Raw genomic sequence first — 20314 nt, forward strand, 5'->3', positions numbered from 1 at the left:
ACTAAAGAAAGACATGGGACTTTCTGTAAGCTTTGCAGCTCAGATGGAAGCTATCCTGACAGTCAGGAGCCAAGGACTACCACAAAGTCACTGGAAGCCTAGTCATTTACAGCTCTGCTCCAGGGCAAGGTTTCCCCAATGTAACAAGTCTGCTCCTGCAGGGAAGGGTTTTCCTAATAAAGTTGTTAGGGCTCTGCTCATGTCCCTTACAGTGTAGCAAACACTGCACTACAAGGGGAGAGTTTCCCCCAGGAAAGAGTTGCAGTTCTTCTCTGCCCTAAAATGTTACAACTGGACTCTGATGAAAATGTCACAACACACAACAAAATTAACTCAAGAGATTTATTGGGAAAGAAGAATCCAGGGGTGGTGTGTGTGTATGTGTACATGTGTATGCGTGTGTGTGTATGCATGTGGTGTGTGTGTGTGTGTGCATGTGTGTGTGCATGTGTGTGTGTATGTGTGTTGCTTATGAATGTTGTTTTTGCGTGGGTACATTTGCTATACAACTTGTGTGTGGGATAAAGAACACACTTGTGGAATCAGTTCCTTCCTTTCATCTTTATGTGGGTTCTGAGAATGGAACTTGGGTTTCCAGAATAAAAGCAAATGGTTTCCTTAAAAATAATCTTCTGGCTCTTATGTCCATTCTTTAATTTAAAACATATTAAACTTTAAACTTAGCTGTCTTTAAACAGCTTCTTCAATATTTCTACTAAGGAAATTCATTCCAAAGCAAATTCAAGAAAGATTATGAATGTGTATTTATATCTGCATACATGTTGATACACAGACATGTATATATACATGTGTACATTATGAATATAATTGACTTAGGTAAATAAATTTTCTTTAAAGATAGCTACTCAAATTATATTTGCAGAGGTTAAAATAGAAAGAAATTACATTTAATGCATTTCCAGTGTAAAAATATTACTGAACATGCATTTAAGAAATATAAAAGCATAAGATGGCTAATATACTTTGAAAAGAAAATCAGAATAGACTTCCTAATGAGAAAAAATGAAATAAGTGAATTTAAAAGAACTTAAATTGAAACAAATCAATATCAAATGGCAAAATGATTATGAGTAGCAAACTATAAGATAAATGTATACAAAGGGGAAACATTTAAGATGTTTAAAATATAAAATAGGTTATTGTTCTAATATAGTTAAAATTTTTTCACTATTAAGTTTTTTATTTTGTATGCTAATCTGGAAAAAATGAATATGAAATATAAAATAAATTGCACTCAAATAAGAAAAATACAGGAATTTAGACCTTTGAAAAGAAGTAATGTCCAAGAGTATAAGACATCCCCCACATGACAAATGCAAATAGCAAAGGATTATTACCATATCTACATATTTAGGTATTTAGGTAATTCTTCTCATGATAAGGAGCTAAAAGTATACAATGGAAAAAAGAGAGCATCTTCAACAAATTGTGCTGGCAAAACTGGATGTCAACCTGTAGAAGAATGAAAATAGATCCATATCTATCACCATGCACAAAACTCAAGTCCAAATGGATTAAAGACCTCAATATCAGTTTGAACACAGTGAACCTGATAGAAGAGAAAATGGGAAGTACTCTACAACACATGGGCACAGGAGACCACTTCTTACGTATAACCCCAGCAGCACAGTCATTAAGGACCTCATTGAATAAATGGGACCTCCTGAGACTGAGAAGCTTCTGTAAAGCAAAGGACACTGTCACTAAGACACAAAGGCAACCCACCAACTGGGAGAAGATCTTCACCAACCCCGCAACTGACAAAGGTCTGATCTCCAAAATTTATAAAGAACTCAAGAAACTAGACCGTCAAAGGCTAATCAACCCAATTATAAAATGGGGCATTGAGCTGAACAGAGAGTTCTCAACAGAAGAACTTCAAATGGCCAAAAGACACTTAAGGTCATGCTCAACTTCCTTAGCGATCAGGGAAATGCAAATCAAGACAACTTTAAGATACCATCTTACACCTGTCAGAATGGCTAAAATCAAAAATACCAATGATAGCCTTTGTTGGAGAGGTTGTGGAGAAAGGGGTACACTCATCCATTGCTGGTGGGAATGCAAACTTGTGCAACCACTTTGGAAGGCAGTATGGCGGTTTCTCAGGAAATTCGGGATCAACTTACCCCTGGACCCAGCAATACCACTCTTGGGAATATACCCAAGAGAGGCCTTATCATACAACAAAAGTATATGCTCTACAATGTTCATAGCAGCATTGTTTGTGATAGCCAGAACCTGGAAACAACCTAGATGCCCTTCAATGGAAGAATGGATAAAGAAAGTATGGAATTTATACATATTAGAGTACTACTCAGCAATAAAAAACAAGGACTTCATGAATTTTGCATACAAATGGATGGAAATAGAAAACACTATCCTGAGTGAGGTAAGCCAGACCCAAAAAGAGGAACATGGGATGTACTCACTCATATTTGGTTTCTAGCCATAAACCAAGGACATTGAGCTTATAATTAGTGATCCTAGAGAAGCTAAATAAGGAGAACCCAAAGAAAAACATATAGGCATCCTCCTGAATATTAACCTTCAGCAAGCGATGAAAGGAGACAGAGACAGAGACCCAAATTGGAGCACAGGACTGAAATCTCAAGGTCCAAATCAGGAGCAGAAGGAGAGAGAGCACGAGCATGGAACTCAGGACCGCGAGGGGTGCACCCACACACTGAGACAATGGGGATGTTCTATTGGGAACTCACCAAGGCCAGCTGGCCTGGGTCTGGAAAAGCCTGGGATAAAACCGGACTCTCTGAACATAGCGGACAATGAGGACTACTGAGAACTCAAGAACAATGGCAATGGGTTTCTGATCCTACTGCACGCACTGGCTTTGTGGGAGCCTAGGCAGGTTGGATGCTCAACTTACTAGACCTGGATGGAGGTGGGGGTTCCTTGGACTTCCCACAGGACAGGGAACCCTGATTGCTTTTCGGGCTGGGGGGAGACTTAATTGGGGGAGGGGGAGGGAAATGGGAGGCGGTGGCGGGGAAGAGACAGAAATCTTTAATAAATAAATAAATTAAAAAAAAAAACAGGCAAATGGTACACATCAGCTAAATTTATTGAGTTTCTGAGACAGAGTTCAGTATTTTTTTAAAGGAATTAAGAAAAGTAATGAGATTTACTTGTTTTTGTTGACACAAGTTCTCTCAAGTGCATGCCATGAAATTCCCTGTGGACCATGCTGGCCTTAAAATTTCATAGATCATTTGCTTCTTCTCCAAAGTGCCAAGATTAAAAACATATACTGCCACATCTGGCTTACATTCATCTCTTTTTAAGCAAAATAATTAGGAAAAAAAATAAAATATCCACATTGATACAAAGGGTAGTTTTATACAGACAAATGCAGTAAAGGTGAAGGTAATCCAATTAGTGACCAATATGGAAAATTTTGTTTTTCTTCTTTGTTGGTGTATTGTAAAGACAATGCTTTTAAAAATAAAAAGAATAAAGTCAGAAATGCATGATGCTAGATATTCTTGAGTAATACAAAGAGTTGGAAAACTGTCGTTCATCTCTAAGATGTATCGTGTTGGGGAGACAAGAGGATCATGAGTATTTAGAGTAAGTCATGAAGAGATGCCTCTAACAATACCTATATTTAAATGATGATGGCTGAATAGAGAACTTTCCTGAACACAGCTGTTTGGTAAAAAGCATCTTTAAGAAGGTACACTCATTATTTGTCTGTTGTTCTCTCTCCCCTCCTCTCTCTGGGGATCATTTACATACAGTACCATTTTCTGCATTCCCACAGACTTACTGTTCTGGTGAGTCTCCTGTGATCCTCGCTACTTGTTTGCATCCTGTATTTTCAAAGGAATAATTGCAGCCAATTCTCAAGGCAAATTATTAATATGAACAGAGGCAGAGCTCTGTGCAAGATCTTATTTTTCAAGTGCAGAAATGTCCCCTTTGCTCTCCTTACTGATTAATTCACCATGAACTAATTTCCAAGACTCTTGTATTATAATTCAAACTATTATGCATAAAAAAAACAAGATGAGATCAGAGAAACTCCTGCATGTTAACGTTCTGGTTTAAATGTGAGTCTAGGACATAAGTTTCCTGAAAGCACAGTGCAGGGGCTGGAAGGGAATCAAAGAATTGTGACAGTGTTAGAGACGTCTTTTTCAATCCAAATGTTACAATCTAATTTTAATGACTAAGAGCATCTCTGTTCTTAAATATGTAAAATAAAGGGCAGGAGGAATGACTCAGTGTTTAGAGTGGTTGCTGTGGAATCACGAGGTTCAGGGGAAAACATTACCTCAAAGGAATAAGTGGGTAAGAGAAAAGTCATCCGACTGCTATTGTCTCCTCTTTGTGTATGCAAGGTCATGTGTACGCATACACACTCACATGAAAACAAAGGTATATTTTAAATATACATTTAAAAATGAGAAACTTGAGACTATAAATTCCATATAAAGAAAGACATTGAATTCATTTTATGATTGGCAGTGCTTTATAAAATCTTGTCATGGAATAGGTAACTTCCTAGAAACCTAATAGGAAAATTTAGTGCAAAATATAGTAATAAATAATTAAATTAGCATATTTAAATCTTGTCTGTAATTCTTAATGCTGATGGAACACATGTGTAGCATATACAGATATGAGGAATTATTTTCTAGGAAATAGCTTGTGGTGTTTATGAATTTTGATAATCCTCTTGGCTCTAAAAATTTGAGCTTCCTCTTTGGGAAGATTAGTGCCCATTATGAGAACCCAGGTAGAATCCAGAATGGTAGTGGCTTGCATCTTTCCTGAGCCCTCTTTTTTTGTCTTGTGTCTCTTGTGTCACCATACTCTCTCCTAAAGAGTTTTTATATGTCTCAAAACCCTCTAAGTTTCTGTTTGGTGAAGAAGTGGAAGGTAGACTTTTTTGTCAGAATATATATGTTTTTCAAATGCTTGCCATGTTACCATGTTAGATTGTCACTTTCAGAACTGTCTTTCACCTGAGATGAAATTTCAAGAAAATAATAAACATCTAAGAACAGTGTCTGAAATAAAAAGTAACAACTGCCAGAAATAAAAAAAGAAAACATTCAAATATAATAAATAAAATATTAAAAAACCAGTGGAAGATTTCATAGCCCAATAATATCACGAACAACACTATTTCAATAATATTGCAAATCACCCTTTCCATAATTAAACTATTTAGTCAAGTTAGTGATTTCTTTATTAAATCAAACTGGTCTAAGTATTTACAAGTTGTCTTGTCAAGAAAAAAAAAACCCAACAACACAAAAGGAATACAGTGATAAGAAATAAGTGGAAAAATAAGGGCCAACTAGGTGTAGTCATGGTATGTATGTGTGTGAGGTGTGTATGTGTGTGTGTGTGTGTGTGTGTGTGTGTGTGTGTGGTGTGTGTGGTGTGTGTGTTTGTGGTATGCTATGTTTTGATACAGGATCTTTCTTTGAAGTTCTAGTTATCCTAGAACCCTGGAACTTTCTCTGTTTAGTCAAGATGGCCTTGAATTCATAGATCCTCCTGTCTCTGCCTCTAAGTTCTTGAGTTAAATATGTGTGCCTCCATGCCTCTCACCTTTACAATTTATATTTAACAATCATAAGGTATATCATAATGTGATAAGTAACATATGCAATCCCTATGCTTGGGAGTCAGAGGCAATATGATTACCACAAGATGAATGTCAGCCTTAGGTATGTAGTGAGATCCTGTCTAAAACTAAAAACACACAGGCAAATAGAGGTGCACCATGCAACTAAACATTCTCTCAGCAGAGTGAAGATATCTGATCCAATCTAGGCATGGTGTAGGGGAGACTATAGCAAAGCAATGCAGGGAGGAAATAAAACAAATATAAACCTCAAGCAGAATGGAGCTGAAGGCAGTGTCCTGCTCCCAATGATCTGGTTGAAGCACAATTATTTATACCCTCTAAACAACAGTAATAAAGGCCAGAATTCTACGTGTCTGCAAAGACAGATTATGGAAAGAGATAAATATAGGGTGCATGCCAATGTAGCCTCTGACCTACAACATACCCTTGAGAAATAAAGCTGAGTAAATTTGAGTGTCTTCTGTGAAACTGAGTAAGATTTACCTAAACTTTTAAACTTGATTAGGTATCTAACCTGCAAGCTGAACTCTGGTTGTTATTTCTAACACTATGTACAAGTGGTTATCCTTGTCTTTGGGAATGGAACACTGTAAATGTAGCTTAAAATGCTCCACTGGTATTCCCCCACTAACAGAACTTTTCGTTAAAAATCTTTGCTACTCACAGAATATTCAAATAAAAATATTATTCTAAATAGCACAACTAATGAGCAAGTCTTAGAGAAATAAAATGACATTCTCCTTCAGTTCACCTTTAATGAGATTAATATTTCTCTAACATTTTAAATTCTTAGTGTATTGGTCAGAATAAAGCTAACGTATGTGCATTCTTTCTTATGGTTATTTCTAGATAAAGAAGACAAGAAGAATGCAAAGAGAAAATATTTTAAAGAAGTTAAAATGCAAAGCAATAAAAAAGAGTGACAGAGTCCAATGCAGCTGAACTACAACAGCTATTTGTAATTTCTAAGGCCCAGACAAGGTCACAGAAAAGCCACTGGATGGAGAGGTATGAAGCAAAGGGGATGTCTGGGTATGACATGAGAGTTGGGCTCAAGAATTCAATGTACCTATGTTTTCCTGCATAAGATCTGCACCAAATTAGACCATTCAGCAGCTCAGCATTGCCTGAAGAGGGATTGCTAAACCCTTCCCTGAAGGACTGTCAGCAGTTAACTCTTTCCTAAGAAAGGGTTGTCATTTTCTTCAGTGGCATAGTTACTGATAACTTAAATAACCTTCCAGTCACGCTTAGGTACATAATATATGTAAATTCAGTGGGACACATACATAAAAAAATGTATTACAGTGGTATGTGGACTTGTTGGGATGAAGGGCTTTGGTTCTAGTGGAGGGATGAGAGAACGTAATGGGTGTGAACATGACTCAATTTTAATACATACAGTTATAAAACTTTCATACAGTTATAAAACTTTCAAAAAATTTAAAAGTAATTAATATCCCATTCACATTTTGACAAGATTTTTAAAGTGTGTCACTCCTATGATCCATGACTCCAGTCAATGCAAATCATTGCTTCCATTTCAAAAAGAAGAGGAGGTAGCTTATTTTGAAGTCAATGATACCCAACCAGTCATGACACAGGTACATGACTTTACCTTTTGCAAAGGAACATGTTCACACTGTGAAAATTATTCCATCAACCTTTCAACTGGATAAAAGAGCTTTATTTGAAACATTTATCAGACACAATGGTGGGGAAACAAGTGTGTCATAGCAAAAAGGAGCATTTCGGTTCAGAGGCCTGGTGTTATATTAGAATATTCTTATTCTGATATCAGTGAAAACCAATTAGTTAATGATTAAATTCCAAAGTTGTTATAATCAAAGGGATGTAATGGAGAGATAAAGTTTTGTGATAAATGGCTACCAAGAAGAATAAAAATAGCCCAAGATCATATGCGTTTGGGATCTGCAATACTGCAAGTATCCAAAATCAGGAAGTTTTAATCAGAACTTCAACCAATTGATCAGAAGATAAATCAGATCTTTAACAAAGCTGTGACCTTTACAGGGAACTTCAAGTCGCACTTCTCATGATGACTAATTAGGAATTGGTCTAAGTAGTGTTATCATGTAGGTCATATTTTTGTTGGCTCAGAAGGTCAACTGTAAACCAATTGTGTTTTCATTATGAAACATCTGGAATTTCATTGAAGAATGGAAAATAGGTATTAAGTTCTGTTTGTTACCTTACTTGCTATTCAAAACTTTCAATGGGACTTTAGCCCTTTACAGTATGAAGTAGAAAGAATAGAGCCCTAAATTTTCACTGGAAATTGATTTAGAAAAGGCCTTTCTGTAACTTGGAGCCTTCTCTTCTGTCAGTTGGGCAAACCCCACTTGGAATCTGGCCCCCCAGGCTTAGTGCTTCTTTCGAGAGTTATATCCCTCAGTATCCAACATCTCTAGCAGGCAGACATTTTGTAAAACTAGACAACCTAATTCTGAATTAATCTTTCCTATATAACAACAAGATTAGTCTGTTTCTCTTGATTAGTGTCTAGTCTCATCACGAATATTTAGTAGAGCAAACTGGCCTTAGTATCTTGCCAGTTTAAGGGAAGAAAGAATCATAATGCTGACTTTATTTCTAGGTGTTTCAGGTAAACCCTATGACTGAGATCTAATTCAGAACATGAAAATTAATTGGAGGCCTAAATGATGATAAATGTCATATTCAGATGGAAAAGCAGTAGTACAATGGAATGAGTCTATGATTAGGAAAGAAATGGCTAAAATTACCTCACATAGGTCATTTATTTGAATGTAAAGATTTTTAAAACACTTAAATCGAAGTGATTTTGTTTAAAATACTTTTTCTGGGAAGAAAAATAAATATATGTAGATATGTTTATATTTTAATAATAAAAATTTCATTTAGTTAATATGAGATAAAATACTAAGATTATTTTCATATAGATTAGATTGTCTTAAGCTTTTAGTATATTTTTGTGATTTAACATATTTCATCAAGTTGGTTTTTGTATGTTTGTTTGGAATGAGTTAATTAATTAAGTATGTAGCAAATTACCACAAACAAATTGAAAGGATAGAAAAGTAGATCTATAGATAAGTAGGTAGATTGATATACGACAGATAGGTAGATAGATGATAGGTAGCTTAGATAGATAGATAGATAGATAGATAGATAGATAGATAGATAGATAGATAGATAGATAGATAGATAGAATTGATCATAGATGATTGATGATAGATAGATAGATAGATAGATAGATAGATAGATAGATGATAGATAGATAGATAGATAGATAGATGATAGATAAATAGATGATAGATAGATAGATAGATAGATAGATAGATAGATAGATAGATAGATAGATAGATAGATAGATAGATACATGATAGTGAAACTTCATTTAAATAGGTGTTCAATATATCTAGCAAAATACTACTAGGGAAACCCCATTGAAAGAGTCAGCTGGAATTTCCAACAGAGAGATAGTTTTGCACAGGGAATGCTGTTGTGGGTGACACCTCCAAGTAAAAGAACAAACAGCAACAAATAAAGATAACATTATCAAATCAACTACTTGCAAAGGGAAGGAAGTTGAGCCAGTCTTCTGGAGTTACTTATTGAGAATTTGCTCCATGGAGGACTTTACCAAAGCTGGACTTCTGCTTCTTTTTATCATTTTTTGCACTCATATTATGGGATAAACAAGAGTAACATCTTTTGGAAATAGCTTTCCTTGAAGCCGTTTTAAAAGACAAAATGTTCTTATTCTTGGCTTGTTTTTTGTTTCTTTTTTCTTTGTTTTGTTTTGTTGAAATTTTCTTTCCCCTTGTCACGGAATTAATGGGACCACCATGAGAAAAAGATACTTAGGTTTAAAATGGGAGGGAAGCTATCCTGCTTTAGAGTAAGCTTACCAGTGAGCTAAAACAACATACTACAATTTACTAATGTAACATACACTGAAGTCATAATTTGAAGTTTAATTATAAAACAGCAGTACTTTTCATTCTCATGCAATTGTTATTACAGAATCAATGCACTTGTGACATCTCATTGTTGAATCTTATGTTTTCAAAGCCAGATGTAAGACCTGAGATGCTATCAGTGCTGAGGGCTCCAGTCTGGAAAAAAATACTCTACACTTTTGCTTGATGATTTGTTTTCTTTGAATCAGTAATAATCTATATTGCTACCACAGAGTACAGCACCATGTTGAGGGAGGCTGCTTGTTTTTTCCTGGCCGCCCAGAACAGAAATAATCACTCGGAAACTATATTATTTGCAATACTGTTTGCTGCTAGCTTAAGCATATTGCTAGCTAGCTCTTATATCCTAAACCAAACCATCTCCATTAATCTGTGCATCACCACAAGGCTGTGGCCTACCAGCAAAATTTCTGCAGACTCCAGCAGAGGCAACTGCATGGCTTCTAACTGAGTCTGCCTATTCTCTCCTCCTCTATCTGCTTGGAACTCGCACCTTACCTATTCTGCTAAACCACTGGCCAAAAAAGCTTTATTCATTAACCAATAAAAGCAAACCATAGATATAAGGACTTCCCACACCAGCAGCATGTATGGAAAGTCTTTTCAATACTGAACTGAAGCCAATTTGTGCATTATCAATTTCATGAAATACACAAGATCTTCTGACAAAGGAGATCTTTAAGAATACAACCACCCCAACTCACATATAACTTAATTCTGATGGGCATGGCCAATCAGAACTTGTAATTAACCAAACCAACTTAAAATAATATTCAGCTTTAATAAACAGAAGAAAGGAAACTTACAAAACCAGGGTTTCAGTGATTCGGGAGAGCAGGAACACAAAGAGAGATAGCAAGAGCACATGGATCTTTTTACTGGCTATGTTTGGCCCCAGGGGGAAACACCTTAAGCAGCATGCAATAGGCTGCAGTCCCCCATCATAATTCCTTTGGAATAATTTCAAAATTGTAGCCTCTATTTCCACGCTAAATGTATATCTTTACCACTGCAAATCAGAGAGAGAGAAAACTGAATAGAAAATAAAGAACTATTTTGATATTAAGATACTCGAAGTTAAAACTTAGAAACTTCATAAGCACCCTAATCAACAGAGGCAATTGTCATTGCTCTTAATTGCTCACCATAACTAAAAGGTAGGACCCTTTTGCTTAAGATACCCCTCTGATGAAGGAAAAGAGAAATAATTCTCAAACTCCTGAGGACTCCCGGCAAGCCTGCAAAGTGTCGGAGGTGTTATGTAATATGCAAGGAAGAAGAAATAGCACTCTGCTTACTACAAAATTGGCATACCTGGTAATATGTGCCCAATGTACAATAGTGGCATGATTGTCATAGAGTAATTGCTTTCTGATTGATATATGGCCTGTTCCATGGGCTAAATTCCAAGGTTGATACAGAAATCTGATCAGAAGTCCATGACTGAGTAAGCAGAAAATGCAAGCAAGCGACTTAAAAAAAAAAGTAAGAAATGACAGAAAGAGCTGTTTGCCTGTACCCAAGGTTCTTCTGTAATGTTGGGGCATCCATCTTTCACCTGCAAGCCTAACATATCTGATAGGCTTTTCTGTAAAGCAGGGAATTTGAAGGATTCTCCTACCTTATTTTGGCAAAACTCAGAAATCACCTTTCTTATGTCCTATTGATCCAATTTGGACAGGAATGTCAGCAACTGAGGCAAGGACAGTTTCTTTTTGCTCTCATGGCTAGCTTTTGCCATAAAGAAAATAAACTCCATACAGAATTTCATTGATGCCAATAATTTTCTCTAGGGTATATTGGTGCTCTCATGAGCAGATATGTCTCACTGTCATGAAAAGTCTCAGTTATTAAAACATCTCAAATACCATATTTGGAGTTGAAGACTAGAAAGTTATAATTATAGTTTTTCTTACTTATTATAAAAAGATAAATAATATATAAAACTAGTCTCAAAAAGGTAATATAGATGATAAAGTATTTTCTCTAATTTTGCCAAATATAAATGGACTAGATATTATAACTATAATTTTTATTTGATAACTAATTTGTCGTATGTAATTTTACTATGCTAAATAGTAAAATTCATTTTTGATTAGACAGACAGGGGGAAATGCTGTGGGAAATCATTCTGTATGCTGTAAACATGTATTCCTCTCATTGGTTAATAAAGAAACTGCTTTGAAGTATAAAAAAAAACCCTCATAACTTGGGAAATTATAGACCCTAGGAAGAAACCTATTGTTACATTAAATGTTCATGCTAGAAAAGATGCTCTTGGGTAGGGAGGAGCAACATAATAAAGATGGCAATCATATCAAAAAACAATACATATATTCAATGCAATCACCATTAAAATTCCAACACAATCTTCACAGAACTTAAAAGAACAATAATCTACTTCATATGGAAAAACAAAATAACTAGAATAGCCAAAGCAATCATGTACATTAAAGGAACTTCTGGAGGCATCACCTTCCCTGACATCAAGCTATATTAAAGAGCTACAGTTATGAAAACAGCTTGATATTGGCATAAAAACAGACAAGTTGAACAATGGAATTGAATTGAAGACCTGAATATTAATCCACATACCTACAAAACCTGATTTTTGAAAAAGAAGCTAAAATTATACAATAGAATGAAGAAAGCATCTTCAATAAATGGTGCTGGCATAACTGGATCTCAACATGTAGAAGAATTAAAATAGATCCATGTAGAAGGAGCTGTGGGCTGCATTCCTGCTGCCTGGCTTCCGGCCACCTGGCTAGCTTATGCCCCGAAATAAAAACACAAAAATTGTATTATTTAAACACTGCTTGGCCTATTAGCTCTAGTCTCTTACTGGCTAACTCTCATATCTTGCTATAACCCATTTCTAATAATCTGTGTAGCACCACAAGGTGGTGGCTTACCAGGAAGAATCAGCATGTCTGACCTGCATCCATCTTGGGCTGGAGCTTCATCGCATCTGCCCTGGAGAGGAGCAGCATGGTGTCTGAGCTCACTTCCCTTCTTCCCAGCATTCTGTTCTGTCTACTCCACCCACCTAAGGGCTGGCCTATCAAATGGGTCAAGGCAGTTTCTTTATTAACCAATGACCTTCCTCCATCAGATCCACATCTATCTCCATACACAAAACTCAAGTCCAAATGGATTAAAGACGTCAATATAAATCCAACCATACTGAACCTGATAGAAGAGAAAGCAGGGAAGTGGCCTTTAATGCATGGACCTAAATAAAACCGCAGTAGCACAGAAACTGAGAGCAACAATAAATAAGTGGGACCTTCTGAAATTAGAAGCTTCTGTAAAGCAAAGAACACAGTCAATAAGACAAAATAACAGCCTACTGAATGGGAAAAGATCTTCACCAACCCCACATCATACAGAGAAATTATCTCTAAAATATTTAGAAAAAATTAAGAAATTAGGTATCAAAATTCCATATACTACAATTAAAAAATGGAGTACAGAACTAAACAGAAAATTCTCAACAGAATAATCTCAGATGGTCCAAAGACACTTAAGGGAATACTCAACATCTTTAACCACCAGGGAATTGCAAATCAAAATAACTCTGAAATAACATCTTACACTAGTTAGAATGGCTAAGGTCAAAAGCACCAATGATAGCTTATGCTGAAGGGGATGTGGAATAAGGGGAATACTTCTGCATTTCTTGTGGGAATGCAAATTTGTTCAACCACTCTGGAAAGCAGTGTGGCAGTTTCTCAATAATTGGGAATCAACCTACCTTTGGACTTAGCAATACCATTCTTGAGAATATACCCAAAGGATCCTCAATCATACTACAGAGACATTTGTTCAAGTCTGTTCATAGCAGCATTATTTTTAATAACCAGAGCCTGGAAACAACTTAGAAATCTTTCAACTGAAGAATGGATAAAAAAAATGTGGCACATTTACACAATGGAGTACTACTACTCAGCTGTAAAAATCAATGACATTTGAAATTTGCATGCAAATAAATAGAACTAGAAAAAAATCTTGAGAGAGGTAACCATACCCAGAAAGATAAACATGATATATACTCACTAATGAATGGATACCAGCTGTAAGGCAAAGGATAATGAGCCTATCTATAGTTCATGACTCTAGAGAATGTAAGAAATAATGTGAACCCTATGAAAAATATATATAGATCCACCTGGAAAGAGGGAATATAAAAGATCTCCTGACAAAATTGGGAGCATAGGGATAGAGGGAGAAGTGAGCGCAGAAAAGTAGGAGGAGAAGAAAAGGTGATGGGGAGGAAATTTGAGGGAACAGGATAGATGAGGTGAATGAAGGACAGAGATGAGAGCAAAGAAAGAAATATGTTAATTGAGGGGGCCATTATGGAGCTAATAAGAAACCTGGCACTAGAGAAATTGCCAAAAATCCACAAGGATGACCTCAGCTAAGAGCTTAAGCAATAGAGAAGAGGGTGACTGAACTGGCCTTGCCCTGTAGTCAGATGATGAATATTTTAAATGTCACCATAGAATCTTCACCCACCAACTGAAGGAAACAGAGACAGAGACCTGCAGCCAAACATTGGGCTGAGCTCCCAAAGTCCAGTTGATGAGTGGGAGGAGTGAGAATATGAACAAAGAGGTAAAGAACATGATGGGAACACCCACTGAAACACTGTACCTGAGCTAATGGGAGTTCACCAGCTTGACAGGCAAGGAACCAGCATAGGACTAAAATAGACCCTCTGAATGTGGGTGACAGTTGTATGGCTGGGACACATTGCAGGGCCACTGGCAGTGGCACCAAAATTTGATGGAGGAAGGTCATTGGCTAATAAAGAAACTGCCTTGGCCCATTTTGATAGGCAATCCCTTAGGTGGGTGGAGTAAGCAGAACAGAATGCTGGGAGGAAGAGGAAGTGAGCTCAGAAGCCATGCTCCCCTCTCCCAGGCAGACGCCATGAAGCTCCAACCCAGGATGGACGTAGGCTAGAATCTTCCCGGTAAGCACACCTTGGGGTGCTACACACATTATTAGAAATGGGCTAATCCAGGTGCGAGAGTTAGCTGAAAAGAGGCTAGATATAATGGGCCAAGCAGTGTTTAAATGAATACAGTTTGTGTGTTGTTATTTCGGGGCATAAGCTAGCTAGGCAGCCAGGAGCCGGGCTGTGGGAAGAGGCCTGCAGCTCCTACTACAAAGATTTATTCCCTACTGCTTTTACTGGCTTTTTGGTAATGTATTCTGTTTGGATGGATACCTTGCTTAGCCTAGATATAGTAGGGAGGGCCTTGGACCTTCCCCAAAGCAATGTGCCTTATCTTCTTTGAGGAGTGGGTGAGGTTGGTGTGGGAAGGAATGTGGAGGAGCTGAGAGGAGGGAAGGGAGTGGGAACTGGGGTTGCTATGTAAAATGATAAAAGATAGTTTGTTTTCTTTTTTAAAAAAATTTTAAAAAGAAAATATACAAATAAATAATGTTCATGCTATCAAACTGACTATTAAACAGCATATACATTTCCTGCTCTGAGGTTTGGTCAAGATGCTTTCTTCCCTTCTTAATGTAGTGTTCTTATGAATTCTTTGTGAGTTTCTAAGGATATAGTTTGATCATATTTAACACAAAGTCCTTCCCTCAACTCTTCTCCATTCTATCTCTCACCTCTCCATCTACTCTAAAATTGGCATATTTGAGTGAGGATTTAGTGAAACCCCTGAACTTGGCCATAACAAGTAGTTAGAAAGAAAGGTTTGTTACCTTCAACATTGAACTGTTAAGTTTACCACTATGGAAGACAGAGAAAAGCAAAATGGTCGAAAAAAAAGCAGATTATTTTAGGACAGTCAGCTTGATGGAAGCCTTTGAGCTGATGGACTAAAAGTAGTTGATTTCTGAGGGAAAAAATAAGGGAGGTTGTGACAGATTAAGGGAGGTTCCTGGTAAATAGAAACCTGCCTTTAGGATTCGGTGTGCTGAGTTAGAATCTTTAGAGCTGATATTTGGAGGGCTGTTTTAGGTCTAACATTATTTATTTAATAACCCATTAAGTTGAATGTGTGCTGTGCACATAATAATAAGTGTGGGCTCATATACTCTTCAATAGATGAGTGGAGAACTCCCGTAAAGAAAGCTGACTCTCCCACATCCAAAAGCCATTAATTATCCAGAACTTCACAGTTATGGGCGGGGGCTTGTGAGAGCCTCTTTGTTCTGCATTGTATTTTGACCTGCTTGATCTTGCAGAGTCAACCACAGCTTCTGTGAATTCCTGAGTATAATAACTGGATTAGGAAAAAGGGCAAAAATTAGCCCATTATTTACATATTAAAAACCAGACAGATTTTATTTTGTATATTCTTATATCATCAAGCATATTAGTCTATAAAATTTATTTTTACAGAATTCTCATCTAAGCTTTGATTTTAGGCTTAACAGAATGAGTTTTAAATCAATGTCTCTTCCTCTATTTTCTTGAAAAGATTTTTGTTTTCTAAAATTTGCCAGTGTAATTATATAGGATTCGTATAATTTGGGAACTCATGGATTTGAAGAGAAAGTTACTAAGCATGATTCAGTTCCTTTAACAGACATAGGATTGTTCAAGTGATCTCTGGGTGTGACTTTGAGTATTTTTAAACTTTCAAGCTCCATTTCACTTGTAATCAAATTTGTTTTGTAGACTATTTCATTTTTTTCTGACTTATTTAAGGTTTAAGTTGTTTATTTTCTTAATTTCTAAGGTGGAGATTTAAACTTCTAATAAATTGTGTGGTTGTTTTAAAATTTTAAGTTTGTTTAGCTCATAAGGTCCAGATGAGCTAAACATTACTCAATGTTCATATGCTTATAATGTAGAGGTTTTATAAGTTATATTTTAAACATTCATTTCTTGGTATGGGAGTTACTGTTTAGAGGATTCACTTCAGTTTTAATTTCTTTTCTTGTCCTATAATAAAATATCTTCAAAAAGGAACTTAAAGAACAAAGGTTTGCTTTTATCTCACAACACAAAATCCATCCTGGTAAGGAAGTCACAGTAAGAGGATCTGCTGACATTGTAGCCAAAGCAAAGTAGCTAAGAACAATAGATACATATTGTAACATGAAGGGCTTGCTTGTTGTGGTTTCTGTCCCACCAATTACCCCACAGCTGGCAAGCCCCAAAGAAAATCACACAGAGGTCTCCATAAGTTATAAAACTGATTGGCCCATTAGCTCAGGTTTCTTATTAACTCTTGTAGCTTATAATAACCCATTGTTCTTATCTATGTTAGCCACATGGCTCGGTTCCTTTCTCAGCTGGGTAAATTACATCTTGTTTCTTCCATGGTCTGGGCAGGACTGGGAGGAATGGGCTTTCTCCTTCCTAGAATTCTGTTTTCATCACCCTGCCACCACTTCCTGTCTGGTTGACCCACCTATACTTCCTGCCTGGCCAATCAGCACTTATTTAAAATATGATTGACAGAATACAGACAATTCTCCCACACCAGCATATTGCTGCTTTGTTACCCACTGAGCACACAGTGCATTGTCTAGAATCCCACTCAGGGAATGTTGCTGCCCCAGTAGATGGCTTTCCCATTCATTTCAAAAGATACCACCAAGAGGCTCTCCAACAATTATGACCAGAAGCCCATCTTTCAAGTGATTCCAGGTTCTTTCAAATTGTCAGTTAACATCTACCATTTCATCAATAAATATCAAAATCCACAGAGGAACTGTATGAAAATTAATATTATTCGCAAATAACTTAGGTGCATGCCCAGATTTATTTAAACTATCTTAAATCATTTATAATATGCAGTAAAAATTACATTTAAGATTTTAATGTCAATCATCAATTATGAAGTATTGAATGATATTGCTTCATATTTTGCCTGCTTCATTAAATTATATATACACACCCAGAATACATACAAACACACACACCAAACTGAGTGTCTGAAATTCTTCCCCAATTATCTCTGTAATTTCCTTCTTAACATTTTATTTGGAGACATTTTTATTAATTATAATTATTGACTAATATTCCATCTCTTCTTCCCATGCTCTATTTTAATTCTGTCTTCATAATCTCCAAGCCTATCATAGTCGAAATCTCCAGAAGCCCTGGAGCTGGACTCACAGGTATCATTTCCCTCCTTTCTGCATCCTGAAAACCAAACTTGGTTTCTCTACATGAGCAGTGCATGCTTTTAACACCTGAGTCATCACCTCAGCACACAAGCATATTTTTGTTAACTAAAATTTAGATAGCAAGCAACCTTTTTGAAGGTTAAAGATGGGAAGATATATATCATCATCAAGATGAGCTGTTAAGCTGATGCCAGGATAATTATAAAAACTAAGTACTGGGAATCTAAAATTAGAATGAGAGCAAGAACTCTCAAAGATTACAGAGCATCAAAAGATGAAATAAACAGAATTTAACTATGTATAAACAAAAGTAAATTTAATTTCTCTAAGAAGAAAGGAGATTTTCTGTGGATATTCAGTAGAATATAGTTTCTATCCAAAAAGTATATAATTTTTTATTAAAAAACCTTATAAATTTTACTTTATGTATATGAATATTTTGTCACATGTATATCTGTGCTTCTAGAGCTTTAAAGAAGAGAGTGGCTGAAACCTAGATCTGAGGCTGCAGACTGTTGTGAGCTGTCATGTAGATCCTGGAAACTGAACCCAAGTCCTGCTAGAGCAGCTAGTGCTCTCATTTGCTGGATACCTTTCCAGTCTCAAAGACTATGATTTTTGTCATTATATGTAATGAGATACTAGCTTTTAACACTTGTGTGAATTGTGTCCATGTGTACACAAGCATTTATTTTATTAAATCTCTTTAATTTTTATATGTGTATTATACTTTCAAACACAGTGTAATGAATCTGCAGAGAAACAATGCACTGTTTTTAAGATGTAAAAGAAAAAGAAAAATGAGGGAAATTAGTCTCTGTAATCTCTCTCTCTCATTTCTCTCTTTCTCCGTATGTTTAATTTTGGGTTTAAAATTTAAATGGAATACAAATAAAAATAAGCTTAAAAGCTGTCTTCCTATTTATTACAGCTTTAGGGCATTTAGCACACTTCTCAGAGGCTCATTAGTGATGCTTATGAAACAAGAGCAGTGGGAAGAAGGAAGAACAGCTGTTTGGAGATGCAAGGAGAGAAATTAGAGCAGAAATGCAGGTAAAATATGAGCACTTTGAAAGTAATTGTTGTTACATCAAAGAGGTACAATTTAAACATTATTTAAAAATACTTGCAAACTACTCTGAAACTCAGAAATCTTGAGTCAATGAGTCCTGCATCAGCTATTAGAAATGTACATGAATAAGAAGAATGCTGTACAAGTTATTCATTAAAAACTCCATCATGTCAAGGAGTAAGAATTGAATTCTCCTTTTGAAACTTTTTAGAAATCAGGGATTTAAAATACTGGGGAAGAGTTTTAAGAAATATCATCAGTGTTTTGAGTTGTGTCTTAGGGAGGGTCTTCTGGGATTTAACTGGGGAAGTAAAGCCAGTGAGGAAAATAAAATGAATGGAATATAACTCTGTAGATAGTTGACCATATATAGCCATGATTTGAATATTATAATTGTATTCAATTTGAAAGATGCAGCTTGGCAACATTACTGTCTTCTCTCCTTTTAATCTAATTATCTTCACTTCTAGCACTGAATCAATGCTGTTTTTTATTTTGCTTTTTCAAACTATGAACATATTGAATCCTTTCTATCCTCAGGACTGAGTGTGACAATTCAAATTAAATGACATGAAACTGCAAAATGAAGCAGGTTAACATTTTTCTAGGATATAGTGACAAACTGCAAAACAGTATTATTATAATAAAAACATGTTACAACATACTTTAACTTTGAATTAAACACTAAAATTTATAGCTATATAGACAAATCATGTCAATCAGTAAAAGATGGAAAACTCTTTGAAGCATATTCTATTTGGTTTTGTTTTTTCAGAATTTAATGTGAACACTATCCAACAGTTCAAGTCTTTAGATTATTCTTATGTAAAAGACTCATTTTAAATCATCACCAATTAAGTGTCTACTCAGAAAGAAGGTAGACAGTCTATTTGGGAAGGAGCACTAGAAAGAAAAAAAACCCTTTTAATGCTTATATTGTTCACGAATCATCAGCAAGTCAAACATAAGATGCACAACAACTGTAGTAAAGACAGGGTTACCCCTTTCTAATGCCTGACATGCTACACTGAAGGCAAGAAGTATCCCACATCTGCTAGTATTCACACTCATAGAACATCAAAATATAGAGTGAAGAATATCATAGCAATGTCAAGGAAAGCTACTATTGAATCAGACTTTTTGAAGATCAAATGTAGTATAATCTCCCATGTTAGCATCATGGGAATTAAAAGCAATTGTCAACCTATGAAAACCATTCTATGTGATTAATTATTTTCTTTAAAACTCTAATATTTTATATACATATATGCAGGCGATAACAGTGAATGTAGATGACCAATTTGAAAGTGTGGGGAGAAGTTTATGGGAGATTTTGTAGGGAGAAAATGGAAGATAGAAATGTCATGACTATGTGATAGTCTCAAACGTAAAATAAAATATAAAACAATTCAGAGTTAGGTAAATAGCTGAGTTGCTAAAAGCAATGTTGCTTTTCCAGAAGACCTGAGTATTATTCCCAGTACCCTCATGACA

Source organism: Microtus pennsylvanicus, chromosome 8 (assembly GCF_037038515.1).
Source record: "Microtus pennsylvanicus isolate mMicPen1 chromosome 8, mMicPen1.hap1, whole genome shotgun sequence".
NCBI lineage: Eukaryota > Metazoa > Chordata > Mammalia > Rodentia > Cricetidae > Microtus > Microtus pennsylvanicus.